General features: G+C 37.2%; 1 protein-coding gene across 2 annotated transcripts in view; it reads right to left on the bottom strand.

The window, feature by feature from the left end:
- Crb1 (crumbs cell polarity complex component 1) overlaps positions 1 to 6,086 on the bottom strand; it is a 171,646-nt gene that overhangs the window by 52,269 nt on the left and 113,291 nt on the right. The window lies entirely within an intron of this gene.

Genomic DNA, 6,086 nt, shown 5'->3' on the forward strand with positions numbered 1-6,086 from the left:
CAAGCAAGGGTCACCTGGGAAGAAGGAATTTCATTTGAGGAATTGCCTCCATCAGAATGGCCTGTAGGCTAGTCTATGGGGGCATTTTCTTGATTAACAATTGATGTGGGAGGGCCCAGCCCCCTGTGGGTGGTACCATCCCTAGTAGGTGGTTCAGGGTGGTACAAGGAAGCAGATTGAGCAAACTGTGAAGAGCAAGCCAGCAGGCAGCTGTCTGCCCTAGTCTCTTGTTTTAGTTCCTGCCTCCAGGTTCCTGCCCTGAGCTCCTGCTCTGGATTCCCTCAATAATGAACAATAATCTATGAGTTAAAATAAATGTTTTCCTCCTCCAATTTGCTTTTGGTAAGTATTTTTTTTTTCTCAGTTACAGACATGGAACTAGGATAGACAGTTGTTAGGAGTGATTATGAATGCAAACAAGCAAATACGAATTGACATATGTAGAACACTTTATGATTTTTCCCCAGTAAGTTCATTCATATTACATCTCGGTCCACAGTAATCTCCAGTCTGCAAAGCATACATCCTTAGCTCTTTTTGCAGAAGAAAACCAATGTTTAGAAAATCCAGAGTCTAAGTTCTAAAATATTTCTGTAGTCTGACCCTCAATCATGTTTTACATCTAGTCTGAAATGGTCATACCTAATAATTGTGTGCTGCTAATTATTCTGGTTATGCCAGTTACTATTCTGTGTATACTGTCTTCTGATTTAGGCGGATACTTAAATTTTTAATTTTATTTTTATTTTATACATATAATATTATAAAAACAGAATGATTGGCAATGACCATAGATACAAATATGGACTCTTTTCTCAAGGACTCTTCTCCTTGCTAATTTGCTCTTTCTTTGTATGACACCTCTGTCATACAAAGGTTGTCATCTTGATAGTATTGCATGCATGATCTTCAGCAGGATTTGTTTTCAGAGTCGTATTTTTCTCATCAACGAAATGGGAATAAAAATGGAATTTATAGACAAAGCTTCCCCACAGTCTGATTTAAGTCATGGAAATGATTGGGAATCTATCTTCCTATTATGCAATATCTCAATAGATGTTGGTCATTTACTAAAAAGTAATAACTGGAAGAATTACCCATACTGACAAAATTCAAATAGTTCTTGTTCACTGAAAGATAATTTACAGAATGTGGTTATTTATGCTGCCATACAAAAAGAAAAGTCTCGAATAATAATAAAAAGTAAATGTGAGATTTACACAGTGTGTTACTCTGGAATCTCATTAGACTGTAAATTCCATGAGTGAAAGAAATATGTTTTATTCATCAATCAGTGTCTAGGCCTTAGCTTAATATATGGCTCATATTTTAAAATCCCAAGAATCCCTAAAACCCAAGAATCATTTTATAATTAATCTTTTGAATGGATAAATTAAAGATCTTCCTAAAGTAACAAATATTTATAAATCCTTAAGTCTTATCTAAAACCTAAGTTGTATTTTCTGGGTATGCTTATTAATTTATAGTAACAAAGTATTCCTAAAAGTAACAGATATTTTATAAAGCATTACATCTTATTAGAAACCTAAAGTGTACCTTCTGGGTATGCTTATTAATTTAGGAAATGATGATTTTTCTCTATTCACCACCACTTATTTATCAGACATTATGCATCTGATTGGAAGGTTTCCATCATATTTATATTTTACCCAACTTGGATCGATTTCATAAACATTCTGGTAATTCAAACATATTTTAAGTTCTGTGAGAATGGTGACATGCCATAAATTTACTTAAAGGCCCCTGCAGTGCCTGCACAGTGCTGGGGGCCCATGTTCTAAATGCTCTAGGAATACGAAGAGTTGATCTACTTTGTGAATGTAGAGAATGAATATAACATTCTAAGTAAAGATTAACTCTAAAGGAGTATTCTAGAGACATTTTAACTACAACAAGAGTTTTGACTTTTGTATTAGAAGAAATTTTCCTTAAATTTGATCTTTATATATTTGAGCAACAAATCATCAAGACAAATTTCTGTTGCACATGGCAGTACATCTTCTGAATCCCAGCATTTAGGAGATTGATGCTATCTTAGGCTATACAGTGAGGATCAGAATAGCCTCAGCTACACACACACACACACACACACACACACACACACACACACACACGCCTGTTACAGATTTCAGTTGCAAACAAGAAATTTGTTTATAGACATAGTACTTCAAACTATCTCTCAGGAACATCCTTGAAGTTCGTCCAACCCTCTAAAAGCCCGAGGCTATGATTATGATAGTCTGCATTCTAATATCTCTCAGAATTTAGTTTGGTACCCATAGCAAAAACACCTTAACTATTAATTAATTAATTTACAATTCTTTAAAGTGTGCAAAGTACTAATCCGTGTCTTACTCCTACAGACTACGTGGGAAGTAGATGGATATGGAAGTTAAAGACTTGGCTTTGATGTGAGTATAATGTGAGGCATAAATGTGTTTAATGTTATGACATTTCTGAAAATGCATTGTACATAGCTGGCTTCCAGTGGTTGCAGATAATCTGTAAAGCACAAACTCAGGCACCACCAGACCATATTTAGAAAATTTCTGGTGAAGGCTTTGACTCAGGGACAGTGAACAATCTTGAGATATTAAAACTAATAATTAAAATCAAATAAACAAATACCGATGTCATATTGACCATGCACAAAGTTCTCAGGGTAGCATGAAATGACAATCAGGTCTTCTGAGTTTAGTGGAGGTAGGACCAACGTGTCAAAAGAAAGCGTCAGTGTGAGTCATTGCACGCCAAAGGGGCAGGACCGGACAAATCCTAGTGACCTGCACAGGCAAAAGCAACTGTAGTTCTGGCAACCTCATGTCAGGATGTCCCAGAAAGTTTTAGGGAAACTAAGTGTAAATGACTCTACATTTCAGGTATGAATCAGAGTTAAACAAACAAACAAACAAACAACAAAACATTGTGGGCACAAATTAGCAAAGAAACAAAACACCCCCAGGGGAAAATTTGAAGACTTTCCGAAGCCATGATGCGTTTGGGAATCTGGCTGCCAGGGAGATTCATGGAGGAAGATCAAATTAGAAATGTTAAGCCATTGCACTCAGACCTGGGGCTGGAGTTTACAAAGCTTTTGTCTTACCTATTTACTTATTTATGTTTTGGCAGTGGGAACTGATGGGGTAAAATGGACTGGAAGTCCAGCACAGTCCCTTCCAAAGATCAGTCCCATAGGGTTGATGAAAAAGTGAAGAGAAAAAACTAGGGACAGGAAGACATGCCAGGAGCCGTTAAAACTCCACAAGCATGTCTATCAAAGCCCGAAATAGGGTGTTTATTTCCTTCAGTTTGAGCTGCCTTCATTTGGAGTTGTTTATCATATAAATACTTATGACAGAGCTCTCTTTACAACTGTTACTCTATTTTTTATTACCACATAGAATACACAGATATGATTGTTCACAAGATACTAATAACTTGGCAAAATATTTCATATATATATATATATATATATATATATATATATATATATATGTATATATGTATATATATGCCTGTAATTCCTGTTCCAGTGGATCTGACTTTCAAAAAGACCAGGCACATATTGGTGAGCAAACATACATTCAAGGCAAAACAATCTGGCGCACACCTTTAATACCAGCACTCAGGAGGCAGAAGCAGGCAGATTTCTGAGTTCAAGGCCAGCCTGGTCTACACAGTGAGTTCCAGGACAGCCAGGGCTACACAGAGAAACCCTGTCTTGAAAAACAAACAAACAAACAAAAACCCAAAACAAACAAATAAACAAAAGTAAAATAAAAGATAGAAAAATTTAAAAAAACCTACAAAAACAAAAAGAAAATTTCTTCATTGGTTATCTCAAAGGAAAAGTCTGCTGTCTATCAAAATAAACGGATTAGGTGATACTCAGGGATTACACCTGCCAGTCAGTCTCTCTGGGGTATTTTAGCAGCCCTGATTTGAATACTTGGGTCCAGGTGTCGATGAATAATGAGGATTGCTAAGTTTACTATAGTTTTGAATCAATTCAGTTAACTAAAACCCTTACTATTTATTTTTCTAAAATTCTTCTAACAGCATATGATTCTATGATAGCACCACATTTAAAAATAATCATGATCTGAAAATGTTTACTTCCTGGCACACTGCAAATATTATACATAACATCTGTGGATAGAAAGGGATCCAGGCATGGTGGTGCACACCTGTCACGCGATCACTTGGAAAGTTGAATTAGGAGGCTGCTGAATTTAAGGACCCTGTGAACTACATCATGAAACCCCATATAACTGTCTTTAAAATGGCTTTTGCCACGTTTTTCACTGTCAGTCATGTTGCTAATGAAATACCTTGTAGAAAAATTGTTTCTATAAAAACAAAAACAAATTATACTTTTTATCTATTTTAATTACTTTGACTGTTCAAAAACAATAAATTCAAAAAGGAATTAAATGTAAAACCAGGGCCTGATGTATGAACATGTCCACTTTCCCTCTCTCAGAGTTATACTTTTCATATAACAATTCTATCTGTTATAGCATTAAATATTAGTGGAAATAAATACCTTAAAACTGTAGCAACAATACCAATTATCTAAGTAATAAGAAGAAAGCAAGTTACCTATAAGCACTGCCATTAAAATGTGAAAACCTTGTGTCCTGTGTCCAAACATATTTCCAGACAAAGTAAAAACACTTAGCCATCCAAAGTCTAGTAGGTCGACAGAAACCATTTCTGACATCTTTGTGCTTTTTTCCAAAAGTGTAGGCTTGCACATGTCGAGGAGAATGAGAGGGTTCAGCTCTGACTCACTCCACTTCGAACTGGATCAGTGGGGCTTAATGTAAGACTCAGCTGTGCCACTTCCCAAGCAGCTTTGCTATATTCTTAGCTCCTACCCTGCAGGACACACAGTGCCTCCCTTCTGTAAGTCTCACTAGCGAGGTTAGGATGCCCTCAACATTAAAAGGTATTATTGTGGAAACTGGAGAAGCTCCATACAGACCACGGTTCAGAGAAACTTTGGACGATGGGAAATCATTACCCGATTTTATTTTTCTTCATGATGAAGGTAGTGCTGTGTCTTTCCATCATTTTGTTTTGCTTCTTTGGGAGACGGAGGTCTTGCTGTGCAGTCCTGGCTGGCTTCCAGCTCTCAGATATTACTGCCTCACCCTCTCCAGTGCCTTCAAACCTTGTTGATTTAGTTTAACCCTGGTTTAGTTCAATTGATACCCCTGAAACAAATCGACCTCCCACAAACAACAGGGCGTGATTGAGTTGACAGCACTACTTTAATCCCAGAATCCCAGAGGAGGTGAATCTCTGAGTTAAGGCCTACCTGGTCTACTGAGCATCAAGTTCCAGAGAGCCAAGGCTACATAAAGAAACCCTGTCTCAAAAAAAGAAAAAAGTAAACAAATAAATAAAATGCTGCTCACATCAACTTCAGGTCTTGGACTCCAGTAGGGAATGAAAAGGAGAGACAGATGAGAGAAAGCAGTAAGGCTTTCACTATTGTGACTGGAGGGGGAGGAAGCCGCAGGGAACAGGTACCTATTTTTCTTGCAAATAGAGATATTGTGTGTTTATTATTGAACCAGCCAACCAGTGCCTGTACACACAGGGACAATTCAGGCTCACAAGAAATGTCCAACTATCCTGACAGTGGTGATAGTTTCAACAGATATATATATATATATATATATATATATATATATATATATGAATATCATATGCCATTTCTATGTGCAAAACTTAATTCTTCTCTAGTCTTTTGTCTAAGATATTATTTTTATTAGATATTTTCTTCATTTACATTTCAAATGCTATCTCCAAATGCCCCTATACCCTCCCCCTGCCCCGCTCCCCAACTCACCCACTCTCACTTCCTGGCCCTGGCAATCCCCTGTACTGGGGCATATGATCTTCGCAAGACCAAGGGCCTCTCCTCCCATTGATGGCTGACTAGGCCATCCTCTGCTACATATGCAACTAGAGACACAGTTCTTGGGGGTACTGGTTAGTTCATATCGTTGTTTCTCCTATAGGGTTGCAGACCCCTTTAGCTCCTTGGGTACTTT

This window comes from Mus pahari, chromosome 5, assembly GCF_900095145.1.
Source record: "Mus pahari chromosome 5, PAHARI_EIJ_v1.1, whole genome shotgun sequence".
Lineage (NCBI taxonomy): Eukaryota > Metazoa > Chordata > Mammalia > Rodentia > Muridae > Mus > Mus pahari.